Source organism: Acomys minous (assembly GCF_964271855.1).
Source record: "Acomys minous genome assembly, chromosome: 8".
Lineage (NCBI taxonomy): Eukaryota > Metazoa > Chordata > Mammalia > Rodentia > Muridae > Acomys > Acomys minous.
The window spans coordinates 29494548-29509540 of NC_140489.1; the positions used below are offsets into that span (position 1 = coordinate 29494548).

The window sequence follows — 14993 nt, forward strand, 5'->3', positions numbered from 1 at the left end:
TCTGTCTCTGTCTCTGTCTCTCTCTGTCTCTCTGTCTCTGTCTCTGTCTCTGTCTCTGTCTCTCTCTCTCTCTCTCTCTCTCTCTCTCTCTCTCTCTGTGTGTGTGTGTGTGTGTGTGTGTGTGTGTGTGTGTGTGTGTGTGTATCTGTCTGTCTGTCTGTGTCTGTCTGTGTATACATGTGTTATAAAGGTGTATGTGGTATGGTATATGTGTGTGTGTACCACTTTTGTGTGCTGTGTGCATATGTAGCATACAGACATATATGGGAACATGCGTGTAGAGGCCTGAGGTTGCTATTCATATCTTCCTCTATATTCTTCCACTTTCTTTGCCAGGGCAGTTTCTCTCTCTGAGCCTGGAGCTCACTAATTTGGTAGAAATAACTGGCTAGCAGGCTCCCTGCTCCCCCTCCCTCTGCTTCGCCAGGGCTTGGATTACCAACATGTGCTACCTGGCTTTTACTCGGGCACACGTGCATGCAAGTACCTGAACCATGGAGTCCGCTCTATTAGGAAGTGGTCTACTGCTCTGCTACACCCTCAAGCCTCCATTTTTGGAGACAAGACCTCACGAATTTGCCAAGACTACCCATGAACTCACTCTGTAGCCTGGGCAGGCCTTTAAACCACAATCTTTTTGCCTCAGTCCCCTGAGTAACTAGGATTATAGGCCTGCACTGCCAGGTGTGGCTAAACATCACCTACCTGCAAGGTCAATGTAGTCATGCAGTTTCCCCTTACATGGAGAAAATTGCTGGCTCAACTCACAGAGTTTGAAGAAACATGTTGCTGTTAGCAACCCTTTTGTTTTGCAGCAAAAAATACCTAATATTCTTCATCTGTTCAAAACTAAACACCCATCTTATTCCCAAGAGTCCATTTCTGTAAAGCCACGACTGGTCAAGGAAACATCCATCTTGGGTAGATGGGCCTACCATCTTGGGTAGATGGGCCTACCATCTTGGAAAGAGACAGCATTCTGGTCTTAGCATGCTACCACACAGAATTCAGTTCTGTGGCCTCCTTTTATAAGCTAGTATTTCCAAGCAATTCTTTCTTCTATGGGTTGATAGAATCCAACCATCAGGTGGTACCCATTTCCTAAGTCAGGAAGAGCTGCTTTCTCACTCCATTTGGCCTCCGTGGACTTAAACTGCCAACAGAAGAATCTTTGATTCTGCATTCAATGGTAGAGTCTTAAATGTTTCCCCATTTCCTTTGGCTGTTCTACTCTCTGTCAAGGTCGTTTCTTCTCACTTTATCTCCTTTTCTCTTGAAACTTCATAAACCCACCCCTTATCACCCACATGCCCTCTTACATGTGGGACCAACATGGTGACATGAGGACACCTACTTCTACTTAGAATCCCAGCATCCAGTGTAAAGGTCCATGAACATTCAGAACAGGAATCATTTGGAAGCTCTGCCCTAAATGGCAATGTTTTTAAAAGATTTATTTATTATTATACAGTGCTCTGCCTGTGTGTATCTCTGCAGGTTAGAAGAGGGCATCAGATCACATTATAGATGGTTGTGAGCCACCATGTGGTTGTTGGGAATTGAACTCAGGACCTTTGAAAGAGCAGTCAGTGCTCTTAACCTCTGAGCCATCTCTCCAGTCCCCCTAAATGGCAATGTTAAAGGGTCAATCCCTTCAGATTACAACTCAATTGTTATCCCATCACTTGTATCCTCCCATTCCTCTCTCCCTCCTACTTTCACCCTATTCCCCTCCCCTAGGTCTAAGACCGAGGGGGACCTCCTCCCCCACTATATGGTCATAGGCTTTCAAGTCTCATCTTGATAGCCTGCTTATTCTTTCTTTGAGTGCCATCAGGCTTCCCCACCAAGGGGAGGTGGTCAAATATGAAGCACCAGAGTTCGTGTCAAAGTCAGTCCCCGTTCTCCACATAACTGTGGAGAATGTCCTGTCCATTGGGTAGATCAGAGTAGGGGTTTGATGTTTACTATTGTATTGCCCTTCGTTAGTGCAATAGTTTGAGCAGCCCCTCCCTGGGCCCCAATCGACCCATCATGATGTTCTTCTTGTAGGTTTCTAGGACCCTCTCAGTCCTTCTATTTCCCCATCTCCTTTGTTTATCTTACCTAGAGTCTTAGTAGGATGTCCTCACATCTATCCCAATCTCCTGGTAAGTGAAGACTTTCATGGGACGTGCCTTTTGGGTTAGTGCCCAGTTATAACTGAGTATATACCATGTGAGTCTTTCTGCTTCTGGGCTAATTCACTCATTATGATCATTTCTAGTCCCATCCATTTGTCCACAAATTTCAAGATTTCCTTGTAGTATTCCATAGTGTAAATGTACCACAGTTTCTTTATCCATTCTTCAACTGAGGGACATTTAGGCTGTCCCCAGGTTCTGGCTATTATGAATAAAGCTGCTATAGTGAGCATATGTCCTTGTTTTGTGTTGGACCATTTTCTGGGTATATTCCAATGAGTGGAATAGATGGGTCTTAAGGAAGCCCTATTCCCAGTTTTCTGAGAAAGCGCCAGATAGATTTTCAAAGTGGTTGTACAAGTTTGCATTCCACCAGCAATGAAGGAGTGTTCATCTTTCTCCACATCCTCACCAGCATGTTGTGTCACTTGACTTTTTATTTATTTATTTATTTATTTATTTATTTATTTATTATACAGTGCTCTGGCTGCATATACACCTGCAGGCCAGAAGAAAGTATCAGATCACATTATAGATGGTTGTGAGCCACCATGTGGCTGCTGGGAATTGAACTCAGGACCTCTGGAGGAGCAGACAGTGCCCTTAACCTCTGAGCCATCTCTCCAGCCCATCACTTGAATTTTTTATCTTAGCCATTCTAATGGGTGTAAGATGGAATTTCAGAGTCGTTTTGATTTGCATTTCTCTGATGACTAAAGACGCTGAGCATTTCTTTAAGTTTTTCTCAAGCATTTGATAGTCCTCTGCTGAGAATTCTGTTTAGTTCTGAGCCCCATTTCTCAACTGGGTTGTTTGGTTTGGTGGTCAGTCCCTTCTTAAGCCATGAAGTTCCAAGGCAAAGAAATCAGCAACCCCAGGTATCATCCCCATCTTGACAATACTTCTTTTCTTTCTTCATACACAGCTAGAAGGATCTTGTCTAAGGTGGTTTGGCTGGGATCTTCTCACACCCTTCCTAACCTTGTGATGCCACAGTCAATACCATGTGTACATCTGCCCTCCAAGGTCCTGTATCTCATGCTTTATTACCAGTATCTGGGTTTCCCTGTCACAATGCTGTCAGATGACGCAAAAGCAAGACTTGCAAGGTACTTGGGCCTAGATTTGTATCTCATCTGCTTATTAGTTTTGAGACTTTAAACAAGATCATCAACTTTTGTAAACCTTAGCTATTAAGATGTGGGAAAAAGAAAAAGCACTTATTTACAACATGATAAAATATATAAAAGACTTGGCACACAGGGCCATCGTGGCACATGCCTGCAATCCCTGAAGTCAGGGAACAGACACAGAGGATTGCAATGAATACAAGGCAAGCTTTTTCTGCATATTAAGTTTCAGGATTCAAGCTAGTCAGGGCTATTGAACAAGATGCTGTTTCAAAATAGCAAAAACCTCACCATGCTTAGCCTCGTACCTATTAGGTTATAAAGATTCCACAAGTAACTTTCTCTTTCAAACTTCTTCATTAAAGATTCACAAGCTTTTATGAAACTGAGAACCCTGGATACAAACCATCTGTTTGCCCTAGCAAGGTCTTGTTGAATGAGAAGAGCAACTCTTTTGTCTGTACAGGACCCCAGATCTCACGGGTCCACACTTCTCTTTCCATTGAGAGGTGGATATAATCCAATGTAAGCCAATAACTAAGTCAGGAGCTCTAGACCTCAGGATCAACTTGATCCTCTCCATCACCTTGGACAAGTCACTCAGCCAATACTTCCTCATCTCAAGAATCAGGGTGATTGAAAGCACCACTGAGGCCCCATCAAGTCCTAAGTTTGAGCCATAGTTTAAAGGTCACAAAGAATTCATTTGCTTAGGCCTGAATTCTGTTTCTGAACCATGTTCATGCATTGACTAGTCTGTGCACTTCCATCGTAATGTATGCAATGTGGGGAAATGCAACAAGTACTGTGCTATCCTCAACCCTCCCAGTGTGCCAGCTCTCTTCCTCTGCTGGCCATCAAGTAGGCTTAGTGTCAGGCAACTAAGGGACCACAGAAAATAAGGGGCTTTACTTCCCCCTAGCAAACCCAAGGGGTAACCCCAAATGTTTATGTAGGAATCCTGTGATAATGAAAATATTCTATAGCTCTGTACCCTCCGTGATACCAGCCAGTAGATGCATATGGCTGTAAGGGCTTTCAAATGTGACCAGTAGGACTGTGGGTACAGACGGTTCAGTCAATAAAGTGCTCACTTTGCAACCACAAGGATCTGAGTTTCATTCCCAGAACCTACACTTTAAAAAAGCCAAATGTGGTGGTATGCACATGCAGTCCTAGAGCTGAGGAGACAGAGATTGACAGATCCTTAGGGCTCTCTAGCCAGCCAGATTAGGCTACTTGGAAAATTCCAGGCCACTGAGAGACTCTGTCTTTAAAAAAAAAAAAAAAAATCTAAAGAGTGAGTAATGCCTAAGGAATAACAATTGGTACTAATTTCTGGCTGCTACACATATGCACAAATATGAGCATATATTAACATACATACGCACAAATATGAACATATAGTCACATACACACATATATGCACAAATATGAATATATTCACATACATATGCTATGTACAAAAATGTGGCTAGTCATGGTGAGCAGCTGAGTTTTAAGTTTTACTTCATCTTAATCGTTATAATATAAACAGTCAACGTGCATAGTGGCCACTATGTTGCATGATGCCACTTTAAGGGAAATGTTACAGAGATGCAATTTAAAGGGCATTGCTGGTGGGTGTCACAAATATGTCTGCGACGACATTTACTCTGTTGGCTATGATTTATTCTCTGGGGACAGAAAGGTCTGAATTACTTCCACCAATAACAATCTAATCACAAGGGGAAGAGAGAAATTCACAGTACTCACACCCCACTGCCCATGCATGCCCAGAAAACTTGCCAGCAGATACTCTGAAGTCACCAAGCACCATAAGAACCTACGCCAGGCCAGGAGTGACTCTCAAGAGTGAGCCTGCCCACCTTCACACTTCACTGCCCCCCTCAACATTCCTTATTCACCTAATCATTTCTGGACTTCTATGCGAAGGAATTCAAACCATCATGGTCTTTTAAACACTGCATACATGGGCTTCTGAAGACTCTAGGACAGTGGTTCTCAGCCTTCCTAATGCTGCAACCTTTTAATACAGTCCCTCATGTTGTGGTGACACCCTCCCCCTAACTATATAATTATTTCATTGCTATTTCATAACTGTAATTTTGCTACTATTATGAATTGTAATGTAGAAATCAATATTTTCCCCTGGTCTTAGGCAGCCATGTGAAAGGGCCATTTAATCCCCAAAAGGGCCACAACCCATAGGTTGAGAGCCACTGGTCTGAGAATATATAGTAAACAGGACAGATGAAGAAATTAAATCTTATTTAAAATGTAATAGCTTAGAGAAAATCTCCAATGTGATATCAAATAAACAGGAATAAACTCTCTTCAAGATCCACCAAGAGTCCTGCTGAGAGACACACAGAGTGTCTTGGCTTTGGCCTCATGGTGTAAGCACAAAGCTGCTCCTGACAGCCCGGGGGTTTATCGTCTCCTAAACTGCTTATTCCTCTCTTCTCTACTTGTTGCCTTCATTGTTTCCCATGTCTAATAAACCCGTCCCCTCCTTCACTAGTTACAGCTACTACTTATAATCCAACATGGCCCATAACTTGCATGAGTCATCAGTCCTTTGTTCTGGGGCACTGAGATGTAGAGGATATGAAAATGAATGGTATCCTAAACTCAAGGTCAAAGACAAGGAGGCAATGGGCTTCCCTCTGTACAACCAAGGAAGCTTTCATCTACCTCTTCCACCCCACGTACCTATCCCTATTAGTATGAAGGTATATTTATACTGCCCACATTTAGGGTTAAGTCCACCTATATCCATTAATCTAATCTAGAAACCCTCTCACAGGTAACACCTTAGAAACTCTAAATTCCATCAAGACAACATTGAAAATTAGCCAGCACACTGGCAAAAAAAAAAAAAAAATTAACATAATACGTACAGTGAGACCAATCTCAAGAATGCAGGTCCTCACTTCACCCATAGCCACAATAAAACCAAGGTGATTCTTTAAGACAATCATGTTTAGAAACAACACCTATATCTATAAATACGATAATAAACCACCATATGAAGTAGAGGTACCAAGTCTCCCATGCCAGACCTAGGGAATCAAAAAAACTAGAGGTGAGGGCCAGGAGAGCTAAGATCTAAATTTTAACTTGCCTCCTCGTGATTCAAGAGAGGGCTCTGAGTTTTTTAGACTACAGTATCTAAATGCTTTTCTCCCTAAACTCGTTCTGTATGGTCTCTTTTTTAAACGGAAACCTGGAAGGCTTTTGTGAACCCAGGCAAAACCCTCCGAGTTGGGGTTCTGGTTACCTTAGCGACGATGCTGCCTCTTGCCAGTTAGCCTCACCTGACTGCCAATGTCTTTGCCAAGCTCCGAGATTCACAATCAACAGAGCAGGAGACAAGGCTTTCTATGGAGACATGGCTTCAGTCTCTGAAATAATTTCTGCCATGATCCAAAGACCTCAGCAGACGCCTCGCCCCCAAGAGCCTCAGACCACGTGACCCTGCTATGCTCATCAACTAAAGCCAGGGGGATGGGTAACACGCTCCAGCTGCGTTTTGGTTCCTGGTTCCTGCAAACTGTTTCATTAATGATTTCAATTCTGTTTAACTGGTGATGTCTGTTGTATTTTCCTGAAGCTTTTGAATTATGCTGTAAGTAAATTAATAATTTAATGATATTGTAAAAATAATCGGTCGTCGTTGAACAGAATGGTGAGAGTGATGAGGAAAATAGGAGAAGTTTAACCATTGGGGTTTTTACAATCCGTTTTAAGAAACGAGACATCAACTTTATGCAGAAATTATCAATGGCACAAAAGAGCTGACAAATTGCCTGAGGACCTCAGGCAATGGACAAGACATGAGAGCTCCCTGTGAAAGTTTAAAGGAGAGAAAAAGAGAAGAAATATACAAAAGCGTTTCCCCTCCCCGGGGAGCCAATCCCCACAGCTTGACAATGCCAAGTTATTTTTAACACCTCAAGTGAGGACTTGAGACTCAGGCAGTTTGCGAAACTCAACAAGGATTTCTGGGAAGTAGTGTGTTTTAAATTCAGCAAATTTGATGGGGTGAGGGGGAAGCTAAAGAAGAGTGACCTTGAAGGGACAGCTAGGAATGACCCTCTCTAGTTTGTTTGAGTCCAGCACTCTGTAGATGGCCATTGGGGCTTCTGAAAAAAATACTACCCAGGGCCTAGCGTCCACCTCTCTGTTCTTCCACCATTCCTTCACAGGTATTAATTCTTTCATCCTCTGGTTGCTATGAGAGTCCTATTAGATACTTCAGCAAATGCTGGTGCAATCTTACAAAAGCAATCTCTTCAGCAGGCAACTGCCTGGTGGTTATTCTTCCAATAGGAACAAAGAAACAGAACCCTAAGTACTAGATTGTGCAGCTGCCCAGGAGTCCTGAATTCACAAAATTTCCCTTCCCGTAAACTATTCCCGATCCTCTATATTGTTAGTCAGAAGTTTCTAGAACTGGGGAGATGCCTCAGTTAGTAAAATGCTTATTATCCAAGTATGAGGAACTGAATTCTAGTCCACATTTAGAAAACATAACAGAACAAAAACAAACAAACAAAACCACCAGGTATAGTGCCCTGCACTTGTAATGCAAGCACCAGAAACGTAGAGACAGCAGATGCTGGGGCTCCCTGACTTGCTGGCTTAGCATATTTAGTGAGCTCCAGGCCAATGAGAGATACTGTCTCCATAAACAAAGTACACGGCTCCCAAAAACATGGCACCAGAGGTGGATCTCTGAACTCCTCATGCAGGTGCCCACATGCGTCTTTAGAGGCACAAAGAAGTTCTTAAGTACTCATCTTCGGTAAATGTGTGCTTTACAGCTTATAGCCACATAGTAAGCCTGTTCCAAAGAAGCATTGATACCTTTGTGGGTTTAGTGCCACAGTAGGAGCATGAGAGTAACCATCATGAGTACAAGGTTTGGCATCTTTCACCTTGGATGACAAACCAAACCTGGCCATATAAGACTCAACAAAACTCAGCCATACTTCTGGTCTCTCTGCCGACACGATCTTCTCCCTTAGTCTTTCCCCCATCTTAAGTAAAGAAAACATCTCCCTTCCTTTTGCTAAGGGCAAAGGCCTGGAGAGCCTCATTATCTCTTCTTGCCACACTTACAGCCATCTCTCTCAACAGCAAATTCTGTTGGCATCATCTTCCAAATATACTCCAAACATGACCACTTTCCCCATCCACTGCTGAATCCCATGCACCAAGCTCCCATCTCCCACCTGGATTCTAACAGGAGGCTCTGAATTTGTCCCTTTGTTTATTTCCTAGCCCTCTACAGTCTATTTTTTTTTTTTTTGGTCTTGGGACCAAAAGATGCTCTAAATTGAGGTGGGAGTCTGGTTAAAACACTCCTCTGACTTCCATTTCTGTTAGGATAACAACCACAGGCCTCATCATGGCCATCTAAAGGCCTGTGAGATGTGTTCCGCAGTCCACACTCTCACTCCTGCTCAGTATGTTCATCTCTATGCCGCTCTCATTCATCTATCCAAATGCTGTACCTTTTCAATGTCATTGTGCTAGACACCTGGTATAAAATTGTGTTCCTTTATTCACACTCCTACCAAGACCCCCCTCCATAAACTCATTATTTCCTACTACAGCACACTTCACTGGCCAACATTTATCCATGTATCCATCCCTTGTATCAATGATGGCTATTCTCATGCTCATGCTAGGGTACTAAGCCTCAAGTCTGAAGATGCTCTGACACATCCCCAAGTCCTAGGATGGTACCCAGTACTTCTATTCTCAACGAACCTCCATAGAATTTGTATTTGCAAATCACAGCACAAACCTCCGGGCCTTATGGTTGATGATACAATTTTTTACAAATCTTCCCTGAATAATAATAATAATAATAATAATAATAATAATAATAATAATAATAATAATAAAAAGTAAACTGGCTGGATTGCCAGCCTCCCCACAGGCCAGGAAAGCCATAAGACTCTAACAGCCAGCCTATTGCCTAACAAGCCAGGAGGACAAATCCTTCTGTAGGTTTGGATGATCTCCAGCAACTCGATTAGTAATTACAAACTGATCCAACAACCAAACCAAGAAGCACAGTCTCCAGAAAGGACTAGCTTATCAAACCTTCTAATGAAGCTACACACAATCTCAGTGCCATGCAGACAATTTGGCATGGTAGCTGCATCGTCCTCTGGTCTGATTCAAGCAGTCCTAGGGCAATCTCCCTGCTATAGTTTTCTAAGAAGTTATACAGATCTCGTGAAGAAAATGATCAACCACAACAACAAGGAAAAAAAAGCCTTGCAAATTATAAAGTGCAAATTCACAATGAGGCTATCCTCAAAGCCCCCCACAGTACCAGTGTGCTGAGAGTCAGAAATTCTACCTTTGGAGAGTCCTTCTACAAGCCACAAGTTTTAAAGTTTCAAAAGTTGCTTTTAACAACTAATAGGTATTACACTTGGGTTAAACAATTCTAAAAGCCTTTGTCAGCCAGGTCCATGGAAAGGACTGACAGCGCAATCCTGAAGCAGAGAAGAAAACAATAATGGAGAAGGAAGAAAGGGATTGCAAGAAAGTAAGGGAAAAGACATCTACTGAAAGGATGCCTGTACTCCACATCCTGTTTCCTGTTTTATCTACTGCCTTAACTTATAAAACACCAACCACCATGAGATCCTCATCCATATGCCTGTGTTGGAGGAGAAAAATGAGGTTCTAAGAGATTCAGTGGCTGACCCAAAGTCATTATAACTCATAAGAGAGGGAGTCAGGACTCAAATCAGATCTGTCTAGCCCCAAAATTCATAGTCATTTCTCCACATTTCACTCCCAAGATACCTCACATTCAACCATTGCATAGGGGTTTTTCTTCTACCTTATGAGTCTAGAACTAGGCAGCAATCATGTAGGTAATGTGTAGTAGTGAGCACTGACAGATGGGCAGCACAGGCAGATTCCAGAGCTCAGGGGAGAATGGTTTCATAAGGAATAATCAAGTGCTCACATTCAGATACATCATTCAGTAACGGCCTGTCCTCTACGTGCTCTTAAGTCTCTAGGATGTGAATCATAGCCCTTGAGATGCTTCTGACTCACTAGGCATTTCCCTGGAAGGGGGTAGCATGGTTTCCCCAGCCCACAAGTTCAGGAATTCTCAAGATACCTCTTCTAGGAGCTAGTTCTCAAACACAATTCTCTGGGTTACATTCAGCTATAATTGGTCCTTTCTGTGAATAAAGATTTTTAAAAGACTTGATAAACATTCACTTCTTGATGTTTCTGACATGGAGTGCTGCACACAGCCTGCTCTCTCCACCCCAGGCATGCTATGCATCTTGGAATCTTGAGACATTTTCAGGTTTATCTTTTAATTTCAAGTATCCTCCCTTCATCCCATTGTACATGTTATACATGTTATAACTGACAAGGCAAGACTTTTGTTTTCTTTCTTTCTTTTTTTAAAGAACAATACTGGAAAGGCAGAACTCAGTAGTTGAAGTGATATAAAAAAAAAAGGGGGGGAAGGGAACCGAGGCTAATCATACCTGAGTCTTTAAAGTTCAAATCCAGTCAGGCTTTTCCAAACTTTAGGGAAGGTTTAAGATTTAATCATCCTCACTTGAAGCTTATGGTACCAAGTCTCAGTGTCAACTTATATATTTTGGTGACCTTTCTCAAACTGAGCTTTGTAAATCCTTGTGGTTATCATTTGACATTATAGGTTCATGATGAGCAAAATAACTTGCATGAAATAACAAGAGTCAGAGGCTGACTTTTTTTGAAATTTGCATGCTCAAACACAAAAGCAAACATATGTTGGCTCTGAGGGTTAAAATATAGCAAAACACAGCATGGGTGATGCTTAGAAATTTACTGGTGTCTTTTACTTAATAAGAGAAATAGCTACTAGCAAATTTGCCTATTATCACTCCACTTATAAATATATTAATTTTGTATTAGCATTTATATACTTAAAAGAAATAGCTAAGTGCAAAGACTTTAATTACCAAACACAAAACTTTTAGCCTGATTCAAGGTTATGAACCTCTTAAAATGTTGTCTGATATCTGCCCCTTTCTGTGGAGTGGAACAGACAGAAAATTTAAAGATGGTGATGGATGGAACCAAATAGCCCTTCCTGTTGATGGCAAATAAATTACTCTATGAAACGAGCATGGAGGGTTTTTTTATTTATTATAATTTATTCAGATTACATCCTGATTGTTATCCCCTCAGTTGTATCTTCCCATTCCCACTCTCCCTCCCTCTTCCACCCTATTCCCCTCCCCTAGACCTCTGACAGAAGGGGGCCTCCTCCCCCACCATATGACCACAGCCTATCAGGTCTCATCTCAATAGCCTGCTTCCCCTTCCTTTGTCTGCCAACTGGCCTTCCCACCAAGGGGAAGTGATCAAATTGGGGGCACCAGAGTTCATGTCAGAGAAGTCCCATTCCCCCCACAACTATGGAGAATGAGATGTCCATTGGCATAGAAATAGGTTGGTTTATCGATAGAATCAAATCAAAGACTCAGGGGGAAAACCCCACACATCTATGGACACTTGACTTTTGACAAAGAAGACAAATCCATACAATGGAAAAAAGATAACATCTTTAGCAAAAGATGCTGGTCTAACTGGATGGCTACATGTAGTAAAATATTCAAGTCCGGGTGGATTAAAGACCTGAACATAAAGCTAGACACACTAAATCTGTTAGAAGAAACAGTGGGGAAGATCCTTGAACTCACTGGCACAGGAGACAACTTCCTGAACAGAACACGAGTAGCTCAGGCCCTAATATCAACAATTAATAAATGGGACCTCATGAAACTGAAAAGCGTCTGTAAGACAAAGGGCACTGTCGACAGAATAAAACAGCCTACAGATTGGGAAAAGATCTTCACCAACCCTATATCTGACAAAGGGCTAATATCCAAAATACATAAAGAACTCAAGAAATTAAACACCAACAAACCAAATAATCCAATTAAAAATTGGGATATAGAACTAAACAGAGAATTCTCAACAGAGAAACTTCCAATGGCCAAGAAACACCTAAAGAAATGCCTAACATCCTCAGTTATCAGGGAAATGCAAATCAAAGTGACTCTGAGATTCCATCTTACACCTACCAGAATGGCTAAGACCAAAAATTCAAGTGATAGCACATGCTGGTGAGGATGTGGAGAAAGGAGCTGCATGGGACCTTGCCTCCAACAAAACAATCAATTGATAAGAAAATAAACAAGTCACGGAAGGAAGAGTTAAATTTGCTTGGGAAAGGTATTGGAAGGATGGGAGTTGAAGAGACATAGCAAGGCCACCTGAATGAAGCTGGAGGGGTTCATAAGGTGTGAATGATCCTATAAAGGGGGAGGAGGTTCCCCTCAGTCACAGACCTAGGGGAGGGGAGTAGGGTGAAAGTGGGAGAGAGGGAGGAATGGGAGGATGCAAGAGATAGGATAACAATTGAGATGTAATCTGAATAAATTAAATTTTAAAATGCTATTGTCTTTCAACAACAACAACAAAAATAAAGTGTGAACGAAGGGGAACAATATGTGTAATATTCCAGAGAATGAAGGGTCCTTAAAGAATCAAAAAGAAGACTGAGGTAGGGATGTGTTTATACTCTCACAAAGCCATACTAGAGTCCCTCTCAAGTTTGACTAAATCTCCTAGGATCAAGGTGTCCCTTATAACATCTTGATGACATAACCAAGAAAATGTAAAGGAAAGGAGATGAAGTTAAACATCTCTAAGCTCACTTAAGATTTTAGAGTAGTCTCTTTTGCTGTGCACTAAAAATACTGGTACTCCCTTCCCTCTACTTTATAGGGCAACAGGATTCTGTATTTTCATCAATACTGAGCCACCTGTTAAAGAGGATGAACACTAGACCAAATATAATCCTGAGCATGTTAATTGCTTTGCAGCTCACAGCCAACTATAATAATGGTCAATGCATCTGGAGCAAAGTTGATCTAAAAAAAATCTTGTCATTATCAGTGTTTGTTCTTGTGGATCTTAGGAAGGTCTAGTTCTCAACAAGCCTCAAAGTTCAAAATATAAGAAGTGACCTTCCTGGTGCCTTTTTTTCATTCAATTTTGCCAACCAAATAGCATGTTAGAGTACCCAAGAACTACTCATGGAATTCTGGGTGTGGACCCCAAATGTATTCAGATTTCAAAGATGGAGATAGATGGATATTCAATGTGTATATTTCTCACTCCTTCTGACTTGAAGCCCCCCCAACACACACACACACACACACACACACACACACACACACACACACACACACACACACACACACATTTCCCTTTGGCCTAATGCAGAAAACTGCCAGGATGATGAGAGTCATTTGGCGATGACTGCAAGAAGCAACTGTGCATTTTTATAACAGTCCATTAGTGCAGAGCTCTTTAATGAAAATGAAAGTCGTTAATGAAGCCAAAAGGCAGTGGAGGCCTCCATTCTAGAGAGGGCAATTAGTGAGGAGAGGATGGGAGAAAAATAAATACAAACCCAAAACAAGGTACTCTGTGATCAAGCCTCACACACAGTGTGGTCATGACAAATCAGCCCATTTAGTTCCTGCTTTTTAAAAAGAGACATACATAAATATTCAAAATTGCACTTCTCCAAGCCTCCATTCTAGCTCTCCAGACCCCATGTTGCAGAATGATTCAACCTCAAAATGTTGTACCTTTATACTTAGAAAATACAAACAGCAAGTGAGGTTTTTAACTCAGACAGAAGGCTTCCCTGTAGAGGACCACACGCTAAAGCAAAGTGAGTCACGAAAGTGAACTTCGTAATTACTATATTATTTTTATAGCTCCTATGAATCAGAGGTGCTCTTATTTTAACATGCTGTAGACAAAGGCAAAGATGCAGAACAGTAGCTGGCCAAACATACTATTTCCTGTGAAAGGACAAGACTCTAAAGGCTGCTGCTTCCAGGATGAGTGCAGAAATATCTGAGGTTTTTGAAGCTTTGTCAGAAACCATGTGGTATAATCCTGCCCCTCTCTACTGCCAACTCAATGGCCCACTGTACTATGAGAAAAACAGCACCAGGCCTAAATCCATTTCAATTCCTTAACTACACTTGACATTCTTTGAGAATGGGTGAACACTTCATTTTTATATGCAGGTAAGGAATTACGTCATCTCAAATCCTTTCTGCTTTGCCTAGAGAAACTACCACATTCTTGGCAATCTCTTTACCTGTGAGTACGTCCATGTATAGGGGAGTAAAATTACATATATCAAAACTCTTGGTAACAAAAAATGAACATTTATATCTCACCTCCAATGTTGTCCCATGAATGTACTCATGGTGAGCACACTCATTTGTGAATTGAGGAACTGAATAAGCACATAATCAAACTCATTTGGGCAGTTGCTGTTACACTTGCATTGGCTTTTTGTCTTTATAAAAGATGAGCTATTGTTTAATTTTTTATTGCTATATATGACATAATTATGTCAATCAAACTCTATTGCATCAAACAGCCGAACCTGATGTTATAATTAATGATGATTGATGCAATTCAAGTTTTTTATACCAGGAAACATGAATCAAATATCCTCCCTGTTAGTTCCCATCTGGGCATTTAGGGAAACTACTAGAAAAACAAAAAGACACAGCCTGACACACCATGAGAAGAA

General features: G+C 41.5%; 1 protein-coding gene across 26 annotated transcripts in view; it reads right to left on the bottom strand.

Moving 5' to 3' along the window:
• The window catches only part of NRXN3 (neurexin 3), a 1580128-nt gene that overhangs the window by 1405567 nt on the left and 159568 nt on the right, over nucleotides 1-14993 (bottom strand). The window lies entirely within an intron of this gene.